Source organism: Mercenaria mercenaria, chromosome 15 (assembly GCF_021730395.1).
Source record: "Mercenaria mercenaria strain notata chromosome 15, MADL_Memer_1, whole genome shotgun sequence".
NCBI classification, from domain to species: domain Eukaryota; kingdom Metazoa; phylum Mollusca; class Bivalvia; order Venerida; family Veneridae; genus Mercenaria; species Mercenaria mercenaria.
The window spans coordinates 25,353,290-25,369,458 of record NC_069375.1 but is presented as its reverse complement, the minus strand read 5'-3'; the positions used below and the strand labels follow the sequence as shown (position 1 = coordinate 25,369,458).

General features: G+C 36.6%; 1 long non-coding RNA gene across 1 annotated transcript; it reads right to left on the bottom strand.

The window, feature by feature from the left end:
• Positions 1–318: 318 nt before the first annotated feature.
• On the bottom strand, positions 319–15,847 carry LOC128548971 (uncharacterized). Its single transcript, XR_008367397.1, has 2 exons — positions 15,622–15,847; positions 319–3,145 (listed from the first exon to the last, which is right to left on the bottom strand). It is a non-coding gene; the product is annotated as an uncharacterized LOC128548971 (long non-coding RNA).
• Between the last annotated feature and the right edge of the window lie 322 nt (positions 15,848–16,169).

The window sequence follows — 16,169 nt, the reverse complement described above, 5'->3', positions numbered from 1 at the left end:
TTTTAAGTTTGAAAGGGGACATAATTTGACCAAAATGCATATCAGAGTTATGGGACTTGATGCTATCAACTAGTTTTATAACCCCGAAGAAACATGTTAAGTTTCAATTCCATATCTGCATTAGTTTTGGAGATAGTAACTTGAATGTAAAACTTTAACCAAAATTTTCTAAGTCCAAAAGGGGGCATAATTTGCCCAAAATACATGTCAGAGTTATGGGACCTGATTCTGTCAACTAGTTTTATAACCCCGAAGACACATGTGAAATTTCAATTTAATATCTGCATTAGTTTTGGAGACAGTAACTTGCATGTAAAACTTTAACCAGAATTTTCTAAGTCCAAAAGGGGGCATAATTTGCCCAAAATACATGTCAGAGTTATGGGACTTGACCCAGTGAGGTAGGTAATTGATCTAGAAAAAGAAAAAATAAGTTTTAAATCCATATGCCTTTTAGTAATAGCTGTATGTACTTGCATGCAAAACTTTAACCAGAATTTTCTAAGTCCAAAAGGGGGCATAATTTGGCCAAAATACATGTCAGAGTTATTGGACTTGACCTAGTGATGTAGGTAATTGATCTAGAAAAAGAAAAAATAAGTTTCAAATCTATATGCCTTTTGGTAATAGCTGTATGTACTTGCACGCAAAACTTTAACCAAAATTTTCTAAGTCCAAAAGGGGGCATAATTTGGCCAAAATGAAGGTCAGAGTTATGGGACTTGCTGCTATGAACTAGTTTTATAACCCCGAAGACACATGTGAAGTTTCAATTCAATATCTACGTTAGTTTTGGAGATAGTAACTTGCATGTAAAACTTTAACCAGAATTTTCTAAGTCCAAAAGGGGGCATAATTTGCCCAAAATACATGTCAGAGTTATGGGACTTGACCCAGTGAGGTAAGTAATTGATCTAGAAAAAGAAAAAATAAGTTTTAAATCCATATGCCTTTTAGTAATAGCTGTATGTACTTGCATGCAAAACTTTAACCAGAATTTTCTAAGTCCAAAAGGGGGCATAATTTGGCCAAAATACATGTTAGAGTTATTGGACTTGACCTAGTGATGAAGGTAATTGATCTAGAAAAAGAAAAAATAAGTTTCAAATCTATATGCCTTTTGGTAATAGCTGTATGTACTTGCACGCAAAACTTTAACCAAAATTTTCTAAGTCCAAAAGGGGGCATAATTTGGCCAAAAACAAGGTCAGAGTTATGGGACTTGGTGCTATCAACTAGTTTTATAACCCCGAAGACACATGTGAAGTTTCAATTCAATATCTGCATTAGTTTTGGAGATAGTAACTTGCATGTAAAACTTTAACCAGAATTTTCTAAGTCCAAAAGGGGGCATAATTTGCTCAAAATACATGTTAGAGTTATGGAACTTGACCCAGTGAGGTTGGTAATTGACCTAGAAAAAGAATAAATAAATTTCAAAGCTATATGCCTTTAAATGATAGCTGTATGTACTTGCATGCAAAAACTTAACCAAGGTGTGACGCCGACGCCGACGCCAGGGTGAGTAGAATAGCTAGACTATTCTTCGAATAGTCGAGCTAAAAATTGTATTTATTCAGATTTTAAAACATGTCATAACATTAAAATATGTACAAAACAGAAAACAAACTATCAGCTCTCCCAATTGCAGATCCCTCTGAAAATAGAAAAAAAATCTATACAACACAAACATAAAAATATTGCAATAAAAACATTATCTCTGTAATTCCGGTTGCAAAAGACAACTCAATTTTCATTCAGAAAAAGAATTTAACACTCAGTAGCTTAAGAGATTTAGCTTAAACAATTTTCACTGTCCCTCAAAATGTTAGCCTGGTCGATGTAATCTCCTGATCCTCTTTCACAACTTGCAATTACTTACTGTTCGTGATACCAACCATTTGATTCTAAAGACCAGTTATATTATTTTTTAGCAGACTTCGAACGGTTTTCCATAGGAGAGACATAATCCAGCTGCACACTTACAAACTTCGAATGCTTTCCATAGGAGTGGCATTATCCGGCTGTATACTTGAGGCTTCAAATGCCTTTCAATATGAGAGGCATTATCCGGCTGCAGAGTTACAGGCTACAAATGCCTTTCCATAGGAGATTCCCTATCTACACAATTTAGTTCCCTATCTAGCTGAAAGAGAAAAGGGCACCTAAGAATGGCTCTGCAATTGCAGAGTTCCCTATCCAAAGGACGACGGACGAAGGGTGAACACAAAAGCTCATCTTGTCATTATGTCGTCACCTCAACGCAACAAAGTTGTATCTTATTATAAATTTATAATAAGATATGACCGTTGCGTTGAGGTGACGATGTGACAGGTGAGCTAATACTTATCCTATGTTTCACATTTTGGGGGAACAGCAAGAAAGAGAAATATTGAAAAAACCCAATAAAAAACACCTTCTACAACCGGAATTATTAGTATTAAGATGTACATAAATTATACTGTTAAAAGTTAAAACTGCAATGTTTTATATTTATTAATACCAGTTTTTATTAAATTTTCAGAGGATAAATGGTATATAAAAAAATGTGTATTACCTTTAGAGTAGTGTCAGCTGTGGCATCCAACACCTGTGTTAGTAGTCTGTTGCAGTCAACATGCAACCTAAAAGGAACAGAAGCAAACCATCTCCAAACAAAAACCCACTGCCTCCGAACAAATAACCTACAAAAATAAACACCTTCCAAAACTCCACCACAGCAATGGAAAAAAAAACCGCGCGTCCCGCCCTCGTTCCCACAATGCCTCCTACGCACGCAATTAAATCATAACGTATTTAAAAAAAAAGGTATTTATTCAGATTTTAAAACATGTCTAACATTAAAATATGTACAAAACAGAAAACAAACTATCAGCTCTCCCAATTGCAGATCCCTCTGAAAATAGAAAAAAATCTATACAAAACAAACATAAAAATATTGCAATAAAAACATTATCTCTGTAATTCCGGTTGCAAAAGACAACTCAATTTTCATTCAGAAACAGAATTTTAACACTCAGTAGCTTAAGAGATTTAGCTTAAACAATTTTAATGGTATGTAAAAATGTGTCTTATTACCTTTAGAGCAGTGTCAGCTGTGGCATCCAACACCTGTGTTAGTAGTCTGTTGCAGTCAACATGCAACCTAAAAAGCAGTAACACAAAAACATTGTAAAATTTACAAACATGTCTAATTATATCATACTTAAAACACAAACTAATCTATTTGTTTGCTGAATTCACAGCAGCTGATTCACAGCTTCCTTTGTCTGAAAAGAAATCATCCAAATGTCCCACCTCTGAACAGAAACAAACCATCTACAAACAAACCTATAACAAGAGTGCCAGAATGTCACAATATACGTCCGTCACAGCAAATTTCTTTACACTAGCACCTGTATTTGCAAATGGAATTTTAATTTTGTAGTTGTTTACAATGTTGGTTTTTTTTTTAGAAATTATTGTAATTCTTTTATTTTTCCAAGTCCAAAAAAAAATCCTTACCAGGTAGAGATACCTTAAAATACACCAAAAATTTGAAAGTAACATCAATGTTGTACCACAGAAAAGTGGGATGGTTTTTCCCTATGGTCAATTATAAAAAAGTTACAATGTAAGTTATTTATAGTAACTAAGGGACGTTAATCTTTAAAGAGAGAGAGAGAGAAAAAAAAGAAACAAGAGTGCCAGAATGTCACAATATACGCCCGTCACAGCAAATTTCTTTACTCTAGCACCTGTTTTTGCAGATGTATTTTTAATTTTATGGTTGTTTAGTAATCATTGTAATTCTTTTGTTTTTCTAAGTCCACAAAAAAACTCCTTACCAGGTAGAGTTACCTTAAAATACACCTAAAATTAGAAAGTAACAACTATGACATTGACCTAGTGACCTACTTTCACATTTTTGAAGGTACAGGCTTCAAATTTGGACCACATGCATAGTTTTGTATTCTGAAATAAAATTTGACCTTGATTTTGATCTAGTGACCTACTTTTACATTTCTCAAGCTACAGCCTTCAAATTTGGACCACTTGCATAGTTATGTGTACTGAAATGACCTTTGACCTTTACATTGACCTAGTGACCTACTTTCACATTTTTAAGGTACAGGCTTCAAATTTGGACCACATGCATAGTTTTGTATTCCGAAATAAAATTTGACCTTGATTTTGACCTAGTGACCTACTTTTACATTTCTCAAGCTACAGCCTTCAAATTTGGACCACATGCATAGTTTTGTGTACCAAAACAAACTTTGACCTTTACATTGACCTAGTGACCTACTTTCACATTTCACATCAAAACCATAAATGAAACCACGATCGTGCAGACAAAAAATTGTTGACGGACACACGGACTGACGACGGACAAAGGGTGATCACAAAAGCTCACCTTGTCACTATGTGACAGGTGAGCTAAAAAATGATCATACTTTTTTGGTCAAAAATTTTTTTGGACCGGCGCAATTCTTGTGGGTCGGGCGTAAGCGCCAAACAAAAGAAATTTTAATTTAGGCTTAAGGACATACTCTTGTGGTACCCTTGATACCAAATGTGGCATATCTGATTGAAGGTCGACCTTTTGTGTTCGTATTGTATTTAAAGGAAATATTTAATCCACAGGGATGTTTTTCTATATATACCTAATTGAAATAGCTTGTAGACCAGACGATTGTGATCGACTTTGTCAAACGATTTGATAAAGTCCATTATTATTAGGTCTGTCTATTTACTAGCTTCAAGGTAATCAAAAATTCTTGACTTAAGTTTAATAATTGAGATTCACAACTGTGCTTTGAGCGGAAGCCATGTTGGAAGGAATTAAGCAAATTTTATTATCTAGATGATTAATAATATTTGATACTAAAACATGCCTCATCAGTTGGAAGCAATTGCAAGTAAAAGAATAGGTTTGTGATTGCTGGCTTTGCTTCGTGGGCCCTTTACGTATACAGGGACAACGATAGCCGTCCTCCAATCTTGTGGAACACTGCTGATACCAAGTGAAGACATGTAAATGTTAGTCTCATTTTTATAGAGGAGCAGTGTTTAAGCTGTACGCGGACATTGTGTTGTAAGCTGTTTCTTTTACTTTCCTAGTTTTCTGTGGGGGGAGGGGAGGGAGAGAGAGAGAGAGGACTTATTTTCAATAATTAGTTCCAGTCTTATCAACCGGAACATGACAGAAAAAGTAAGCATATTACATGATATTCAAACGATGATGTGAACTTCTATAGATGACATTTTTATTATTCACACTTATTGCATATATGTGTCATACGATGACAACAATATTGTATGCAGACATAAAATTAGCCTTTTTCTATATTCCTGTTTATGTGCGAGTGAAAATTAAGAAAAGTAAAGAAATCGGTTGAAAACATATATCAGCTGAATGATTTCAGTACAATGTAATACAAAACTGCCGCACGAATAATCACCTGCGGTTTATTTTACTATTCATACGGGACCGTACGATTAGCCAGTTCCTTTAGCGTAGTCACAGACGTATCCGAATGATAGCGGTTGTGTCACTGAAACCGAAAGTAACATTTTTATATCCGTCTCCATTGGTGGAATCTATCAATTTACAAGTAAATTTATCCAGCCAATGTCTTCGTGAACGGATGTTTAATGCGTTGCTGTAGAAAAATGACCTTCCTATTACTTTCGCTATGTAATCTTATCTGGCCAGTATTAACTTTAAATTTTCTTTCAATACAAAGCAAAGATAGGGAAATGTCCTGTACAGAAAAAGTATGCATTGGATGGGATAAATAAAGCAGGAAAACCCACCGGTGCCCGCTCATATTAGTCACAACCAGTTAAATAGTTTTCCCTATAACTATATTCTATATAAAACTGACATTTTGTAAAGAGCTTCCAAACATAGCTAGACCCATTTCAGAGAACAAATCCTTACCTCATTTTAAAGGCAAAGAAAATCTCCTATATAAGTGACAATCCATCCATGGATGACAAAGATATGGACCGGACACGAATGCACTATCATGAAAAATGACCTTTAACGTCTAAGTGTGACCTTGACCTTTAAGCAACGGACCTGGGTCTTGCGTGCGACACGTCGTCTTACTGTGGTTCACATTCATGCCAAGTTATTTGAAAATCCATCCATGGATGACAAAGATATGGACCGGACACGAATGCACTACCATGAAAAATGACCTTTAACGTCTAACTGTGACCTTGACCTTTAAGCAAAGGACCTGGGTCTTGCGTGCGACACGTCGTCTTACTGTGGTACACATTCATGCCAAGTTATTTGAAAATCCATCCATCGATGACAAAGATATGGACCGGACACGAATGCAGTATCATGAAAAATGACCTTTAACGTCTAAGTGTGACCTTGACCTTTGAGCTACGGACCTGGGTCTTGCGCGCGACACGTCGTCTTACTGTGGTACACTTCATGCCAAGTTACTTGAAAATCCATCCATGGATGACAAAGATATGGACCGGACACGAAAATTGCGGACAGACTGACAGACGGTTCAAAAACTATATGCCTCCCTTCGGGGGCATAAAAATGCATAATTCCCCTTGTGTTGTCTAAATAATGTTTCTTTTATGTATAATAAAATCCAGCAATAAAGATATCTCATTGTTCAAAATACACAATTCATTATTTCTGTGCCTGAATGCATTTTTTTATATTTTTGACTAAAAAAAAAACAAAACAAAAACAGCAATGACGAAATGTAATTGTTTAAAAACTTGATTAAAAATACGATAAAAACACTGTTGTTTCTTACCACTTTGTTTATTTAGCCTTAATTCAATCAAGCTTTCTAAACTCGTTATAAAGGTGAGAACTGATCTGCTATGAAGGTGAGAAATATCACCTGTAATTTATGTACTGCACAGTAGCTATACGGTAGTTTATTTAATTTGATAAACAGAAGCAAGTCTATCAATGGTCCAGTCTTGTGTATTGGCCATTACCACCAATATGCAGACCTTATCATTCCCATAGGCCACATACCTGGCATACCAGAATCAGTGTAATGATAAAACTGATATAAAACTAGAGCTATCACTAAAGCTGAGGACCTTTGACCTACAGACCTGGGTCTTGCGCGCGACACGTCGTCTTACTGTGGTACACGTTCATGCTCAATAATTTTAAAATCCATGCATGAATGACAAAGATATGGACCGGACACACCCATCGATGCACTATCATGAAATATGACCTTTAACGTCTAAGTGTGACCTTGACCTTTGAGCTACGGACTTGGGTCTTGCGCGTGACACGTGTTCTTACTGTGGTACACATGCATGCCAAGTTATTTGAAAATCCATCCATGGATGACAAAGATATGGACCAGACACGAATGCACTATCATGAAAGATGACCTTTAACGTCTAAGTGTGACCTTGACCTTTGAGCTACGGACCTGGGTCTTGCCCGCAACACGTTGTCTTACTGTGGTACACATTCATGCCAAGTTACTTGAAAATCCATCCATGGATGACAAAGATATGGACCGGACACGAAAATTGCGGACAGACTGACAGACGGTTCAAAAACTGCCTCCCTTCGGGGGCATAAAAACACGGTCAAAACTTTTTTATATATAAATAATTTTAAGATTGAAAGATTATTTTAAAATTATTGCAAAGTGACAAGATATATTTTTATCATAGTCATCTTAATTTTTCATCCCATATAATTATCATTTTAATTTGATTATCTAGAGAGATATAGATAATTAAATAAACTTGTGTATTTTGATCTAATGTCATAGCAGTAAACAATATTCAAAATTAAAGGACGCTGGTATTGGATTTTCATTATTTAGTAAAAATTAAGGACTACTGGAAAATGTTAACATCTCTTAATTTTTTATTTAGTCAGAATGAATAACTAGAAAATGCTTTTGTAAAAAAGCGCATGTCTCCCCCAATGCAAAGTCCTATCGGCAAGAAGTCAATAGGGGTCAGGAGCAAAAATCAAAGAGACACTGATGGTTGGCTGCAATAGGGATCATCTACTTGGCATGTCCAGTCATCCCGCTAAATTTCAACACTCTTGGCCTAGTGGTTCTCCAGTCACTGTTCAGGCTCCTGTGACCTTGACCTTTGATCAAGTGACCTCAAAATAAATAGGGGTCATCTAATCTGCATGTCCAATCATCCTATTAAGGTTCAACATTGTAGGTCAAGTGGTTCTCAAGTTATTTCCAAAAAATGATTTTACATGAACAGGCCACTGTGACCTTGACCTTTAACAGACTGACCCCAAAATCAATAGGGGTCATCTACTCTGCATGTTCAATCATCCTATGAAGTTTCAACATTCTGGGTCAAGTGGTTCTCAAGTTATTGATCAGAACTGGTTATCAATGTTCAGGCCCCTGTGACCTTGACCTTTAACGGAGTGGCCCCAAAAACAATAGGGGTCATTTACTCTGCATGAACAATCATCCTATGAAGTTTCAACATTCTGGGTATAGAGGTTCTCAAGTTATTGATTGGAAATGGTTTTCCATGTTCAGGCCCCTGTGGCCTTGACCTTTAACAGAGTGACCCTAAAATCGTTAGGGGTCATCTACTCTGCATGACCAATCATCCTTTGAAGTTTCATCATTCTGGGTCAAGTGGTTCTCAAGTTACTGACCGGAAATGGTTTTCAATGTTCAGGCCCCTGTGACCTTGACCTTTCACAGAGTGACCCCATAATCATTAGGGGTCATCTACTCTGCATGACCAATCATCCTATTAAGTTTCAACATTCTGGGTCAAGTGGTTCTCAAGTTATTGACCGGAAATGGTTTTCAATGTTCAGGTCCCTGTGACCTTCACCTTTAATGGAGTGACCCCAAAATCGATAGGGGTCATCTACTTTGCATGTACAATCATCCTATGAAGTTTCAACATTCTGGGTCAAGTGGTTCTCTAGTTATTGATCGGAAATGGTTTTCCATGTTCAGGCCCCTGTGACCTTGACCTTTGATGGAGAGACCCCAAAATCAATAGGGGTCAATTACTCTTTATGACCAATCATCCTATGAAGTTTCAACATTCTGGGTCAAGTGGTTCTCTAGTTATTGATCGGAAATGGTTTTCAATGTTCAGGCCCCTGTGACCTTGACCTTTGACGGAGTGACCCAAAATCAATAGGGGTCATCTATTCTTCATGACCAATCATCCTATGAAGTTTCAACATTCTGGGTCAAGTGGTTCTCTAGTTATTGATCGGAAATGGTTTTCAATGTTCAGGCCCCTGTGACCTTGACCTTTGACGGAGTGACCCCAAAATCAATAGGGGTCATCTACTCTTCATGACCAATCATCCTATGAAGTTTCAACATTCTGGGTCAAGTGGTTCTCTAGTTATTGATCGGAAATGGTTTTCAATGTTCAGGCCCCTGTGACCTTGACCTTTGACGGAGTGACCCCAAAAACAATAGGGGTCGTCTACTCCAGCAGCCCTACAACCCTATGAAGTTTGAAGGTTCCAGGTCAAATGGTTCTCCAGTTATTGCTCGGAAATGAAGTGTGAAGTACGGACGGACGGACGGACAGAAGGACGGACGGACAGACGGACGGACGGACAGGGCAAAAACAATATGTCTCCTTGGGGAGACATAATAACTGGTATTGAGAACACTGACAATTTTCAGTATTTGTTTAAACAACATTACCATGCTTACTGCAAATGAGTGTCACGCTCAAACCCCAGGTCTCTTTCTCAATTAAATTAATTTACTTAACAAGAGGACCATGATGGTCCTGAATCGCTCACCTATCTCCACATGACCCAGTGTTCAACTGAGTATGACATCGTTATTTCTATTATTTGACATAGTGACCTAGTTTTTGAGCACATGTGACCTAGATATCATCAAGATAAAAAATTCTGACCAATTTTCATGAAGATCCATTGAAAAATATGGCCTCTAGAGAGGTCACAAGGTTTTTCTATTATTTGACCTAATGACCTAGTTTTTGAAGGCACGTCACCCACTTTTAAACTTGACCTAGATATCATCAAGGTGAACATTCTCACCAGTTTTCATGAAGATCTCGTGAAAAATATGGCCTCTAGAGAGGTCACAAGGTTTTTCTATTTTTCGACCTACTGACCTAGTTTTTGACCGCACATGACCCAGTTACGAACCTGACCTAGATATCATCAAGCTGAACATTCTCACCAATTTTCATGAAGATCCATTGAGAAATATGGCCTCTAGAGAGGTCACAAGGTTTTTTCTATTTTTAGACCTTTTGACCTAGTTTTTGACCCCACGTGACCCAGTTTCGAATCTGACTTAGATATCATCAAGATGAACATTCTGACCAATATTCATGAAGATCTCATGGAAAATATGGCCTCTAGAGAGGTCACAAGGGTTTTCTATTTTTAGATCTACTGGCCTAGTTTTTGACCCCAAGTGACCCAGTTTCGAACTTGACCTAGATATCTTCAAGGTAAACATTCTGACCAATTTTCATGAAGATCCATTGAAAAATATCGCCTCTAGAGAGGTCACAAGGTTTCCCTATTTTTAGACCTACTGACCTAGTTTTTGACCGCACATGACCCAGTTTCAAACTTGACCTAGATATCATCAAGGTGAACATTCTGACCAATTTTCATGAAGATCCATTGAAAAATATGGCCATTAGAGAGGTCACAAGGGTTTTCTATTTTTAGATCTACTGACCTAGTTTTTGACCCCACATGACCCAGTTTCGAACTTGACCTAGATATCATCAAGGTGAACATTCTGACCAATATTCATGAAGATCTCATGAAAAATATGGCCTCTAGAGAGGTCACAAGGTTTTCCTATTTTTAGATCTACTGACCTAGTTTTTAACCCCACGTGACCCAGTTTCGAACTTGACCTAGATATCATCAAGATGAACATTCTGACCAATTTTCATGAAGATGCATTGAGAAATATGGCCTCTAGAGAGGTCACAAGGTTTTTCTATTTTTAGACCTAATGACCTAGTTTTTGACCCTACGTGACCCAGTTTCGAACCTGACCTAGATATCATCAAGATAAACATTCTGACCAATATTCATGAAGATTTCATGAAAAATATGGCCTCTAGAGAGGTCACAAGGTTTTTCTATTTTTAGACCTACTGACCTAGTTTTTGACACCACGTGACCCAGTTTCGAACTTGACCTAGATATCATCAAGGTGAACATTCTGACCAATTTTCATGAAGATCTTGTGAAATATATGGCCTCTAGAGAGGTCACAAGGTTTTTCTATTTTTAGACCTACTGACCTAGTTTTTGATGGCACGTGACCCAGTTTCGAACTTGACCTAGATATCATCAGGATGAACATTCTGACCAACTTTCATAAAGATCCCATGAAAAATGTGACCTCTAGAGTGGTCACAAGCAAAAGTTTACGGACGCACGGACGGACGGACGCCGCGCGATCACAAAAGCTCACCTTGTCACTTTGTGACAGGTGAGCTAAAAATGCGGAATATTCAGGAGTGCCAGGCGTTGTCCTCCAGATCTTTTGCCAACTAATAATAGAGTTTTTAGATATCTGAAAATTAATGCTATATTTCTTAAGAACTTTATAACTGACAGACTATATGTTAAGGAAACACATGAGAATTATTTGTTTTCACTAAACTTTACAATGAAAAGTCTAAAATCGTTTGTAACGCTTTACTTAAGGTAGAATCCCTCGATTATAAATATCTATATTCAACGCACATTACCCTTACCCTGCTAAATTTCTACAATGAACTTGCCCATCATTCAATTATGACATTACCATTACCTGTTAGAAGGAGTGCTTAAAAAAAAGTTACTGAACTGAATGGCGAACAGTGCAGATCTTGATCAGACTGCTCAGATGTGCAAGCTAATCATGCATAATCTACACTGGTCGCAAAGGCAGAACCAATCAATCGCATACAGCATCATAAGGGTTGAACACTAAATCCTCCATAGCACTATTGGTAGCGACAGCAGAAAACTTTTCTGTTGCCACGGCGGTCTGGCTTCGATTCCCGGCACAGTCATCTTTTTTTCCTTGATTTGGCATTTTAAATATTTATGAAAGGTCCAGGTGTTTAGAATTTGTAATATTTTATATGCATTTATCTATGTCATACACAGTTCACATAGCTTACTTTTAGCAATTGAAATAAGTTTTTATCAGAAATTCTTATCATTTTCATTTATAAAAGAAATATGTCACCATATATTAACTATTTATGCATTTCATGCTTAAGAATAAGTCTTTTTTATATATGCATCAACCAATTGTTTTATAGTAAAATATCTTTATAAATCATTTCTATTGTACTCAAATAAAACTTTGTTTCTATTTATTACTCTTGTTAATAATATTTTATTATCATACTAAAATGGAAAATAAAACTGTTTTTGAAAAGAAAAATGTTTATCTATTTTTACTTATGTATATAAAACAAATAATATTCTATTGCAAACTCATATAAGAGAAATGTGTTTCTCCTTATCATAAGCAATCTAAAGATCATTATCTAATCATGCTTAATATCATGCTGGTTTTTCTCTGCCACAGAGCAAGATGCGTGTAATTATAATTATCTATTAATGATGCATGCCTTTGAGGTTACCTGGCTCAAAAAGAGCGATATTTCGGGCAAATTCGTAGCAGTGTATAGTAACTAAAAACAAAGTCCCATAACTATGCAGATAATTTATCTAAAAGAACGTAACATGCACCATGCACAACTAGGGTTGGTACTGATCACTTGTGTCAAGTTTCATTAAATTGTGTGCAAGGGTTCGGTAGATTTAGGCACGCACAAGATTGCATATGCAGACTGTATGTACATAGTATTTTAACAAGAAACAAAGTCCCATAACTCTGCAATTTTTGTCGCTGAAAGAACCAACATGTCCCATGCACAACTACTGTTGTTACTGATCACTTGTGTAAAGTTTCATTAAATTGTGTCAAGGGGATGAGGAGAGATGGTGCGCACAAGATTGTGTCTATGTATATAGTATAGTAACAAAAAACAAAGTCCCATAACTCTGCAAAAAAAATTTCTGAAAGAACCTAACATGTCCCATGCACAACTACTGTTGTTACTGATCACTTGTGTGAAGTTTCATTAAATTGTGTAAAGGGGATGAGGAGAGATGGTGCGCACAAGATTGTGTCTACAGACAAACAGACAGACAGACAACCTGAAACCAGTATACCCCCCCCCACCCCCCCTTACAACTTTGTTGTCGGGGGAGGGGTACAATGAAGAGAAAAGTAGGGGTCACATATCTTCTAAGAGAGATTTCTCTGGTCACATTTGCTTACTGTAAACCGACATCAAAATCACACTGCTGTGACCTGGAAGTACTACTCATACTACAACTGAGAATCACTTCACCAAATACAACCTGCTCTCACATTTTTCCTACCAAAATGTCACAAAAAATAATTTAATACATCCACAATGCACAAACACTGTTGTTACTGATCACTTGTGTGAAGTTTCATTAAATTGTGTCAAGTGGATGAGGAGAGATGGTGCACACAAGATTGCATCTATGTATACAGTATAGTAACAAAAAACAAAGTTCCATAACTCTGCAAATTTTTTTTCTGAAAGAACCTAACATGCCCCATGCACAACTACTGTTGTTACTGATCACTTGTGTGAAGTTTCATTAAATTGTGTCAAGGGGATGAGCAGAGATGGTGCGCACAAGATTGTGTCTATGGAAAGACAGACAGACAACCTGAAACCAGTATACCCCCCCTAACAACTTTGTTGTTGGGGTGGGGGGGGGTACAACTAATAAAAACACCTTCTACAACCCGAAGTATAGGTATTATGATATACATAACATGCGCGGATCCAGCCAACTTTCTCAGAGGGGGTCCGACCTCCGTCCCCCCACCAACCATCTGGAAAATTTTGAAATTTAGCGCCTCATTTTCTGCATTCTAGGAGCTTTTAAGATAACCTTTTCACTGCAATTCTATATACAATATACCCCTTATATTCAGTTTTATGGGCTAACCTGTTTAATTTTGGGAAAATGATAAAATAAAGTTTTCTTGACATTTTTAAAGTTTTTAACATTCTTAGTTTCTCTTAGATAATTAATAAAAATATGAATTATGTCTGGGTCGTATGTAGCAGTAGCTGCATATACTTTAAATGCAGTCCTAATGTTGTCTTTTTTTTTCATATTTTCTTTCCAACTTGTCTTATTTATTTCCAAGTCCAAATAGGGCCATAATTCAGTCAAAATAGTTGAGTTATGTACTCTTATCTACAGATAGAGACTGTCAGAGTTCCAGATAAGATTTTAGGTTAAAGGGTATTCTACCCCCTAGTTTTTTTTTCAAAGGGTATTTTACTCCTAGATATTTTTTTAAAAGGGTATTTTAGAATTCTAAATGTTTTTTCAGAATTCGAAATCATTTAAAAGGGTAATAATAATAACTGTTTATTTGTATAATTTTCTGGTATTCATGTGCTCAGCTGAAGTGCCTTTGTCGACCGATGCTGTTTTCCTGAATATTTTTTGAGCCTTCATTCAAATAGTTTTAACATTTTGTTTACTGCATACATTACATCTTACACTACATCTTAATTTCAGTTACTGACCACTGTGATGTATCAACAGCCGGTGATACTTTGACTGTCAATGTTTGTTTTTTTCAGAAACACCCACATGTATGGTGCTTCAGCTTTTTCAACAGTTACCCATAATATATCATAGATCACGTGCTTAGCGATAGGCATTGTCTCACACTTTAATATACTTGAAGAAGAAAATGGCATTATTTTACAATATTGTTTGCGTTTGCTTTATGAGACGCTATTTTTGTTTGTTGTACTCGTTTACAAAAAGGATGTGCTTGATTTACGATAAAATTGGATTACGCACTTTCATAGAGTAAAATAAGTATGCCGTTTTTTCAATGCGTATCTGAGTACGCGTAGGTTTGATTTTAAATACGTTTTTTGTAAATTTCAAAACGTATTTACGCAAATACGCATCTTATCTGGAGCTCTGGACTGTTATAATAAACAAGGGATAAAGTTTCAAAGCCATATGTCAAACATTTTACACAAAATGTGAATTGGTACGAAAAACTTGACCAAGATTTCTAAGTTAAAATGGGCCATAATTCATCCAAAATCATTGATAGAGTTAGGTAATCTTGCCTACAACTGGACATGGTGATGGTAAACAAGTGTTGAAAGTTTAAAAGTTTTATCTCAAAGTCTTTGTCAAAAAGCGGACTGGTACGAAAAACTTAACCAAGTTATGACGCCGACGCCGTAGTGAATAGGACAGCTCTATTTATTCTTCGAACAGTCAAGCTAAAGTGTTTTAATGCGTCGAGTACTGTTTTTGAACAGCAGACAGTTCCGGTGTTCCTAGATCCTGAATCAAAGGTCTAGGACAAATGATTTAAGGCAGTGCTTTTAGAACTTTTTTTAAAGAAATCTTACTAACTCTTGCTTAGTACACCAAATAACTAACAGTTAGGTCAGCATTTTCTATGAGAGATCTGGCTGAAACACTAACAGGAATACAACCTAGTCAAGAAGTTCTGGAAGAACAGGCTCAATCTGCAGGAAAGCAAGACCCACCTTGGAAAGAACTATATCTGGTAGCAGAACTTCCACTGGTCCAACTCTGGAAACTGAAGATCTTCCCATCCCCAAAGTATGTCCTATTGGCTGGCACCAAGGGAACCCCATTTGACACTGGTCAGCAGAAAAGGCCTTGTCTAGTGACTGGGTCTCATCCACAACTATGCGGACCTCATTACCACATACCAGTGGCAATTCCCCAACGACCTAGACAGCTGACATGTCCTTTACACCTGAAAAGACGAAAGTTTACATTCATAAGTTCATTTCATTCTGTTTAAGTATGACATAGCAATCAGTAAGAACTAAGTGCCACTTCTTTTCTAATCAATAATTACAAGTTCTTATTATTATTATTCTTCAAGTGATATTATCCACACCCTAGTACATGCATGGCATGCTTGCGTACATGCCAAGTATTTTTATGGTTGATCTTCCTTTTGCCACTGAATAAGTATAACATTTTTTAATTTGTTCGAAAATATACCAGTTGAATTAATTCAGTACAATGCAATACAAGATGGACTTACAAAACTGTCTTTAGA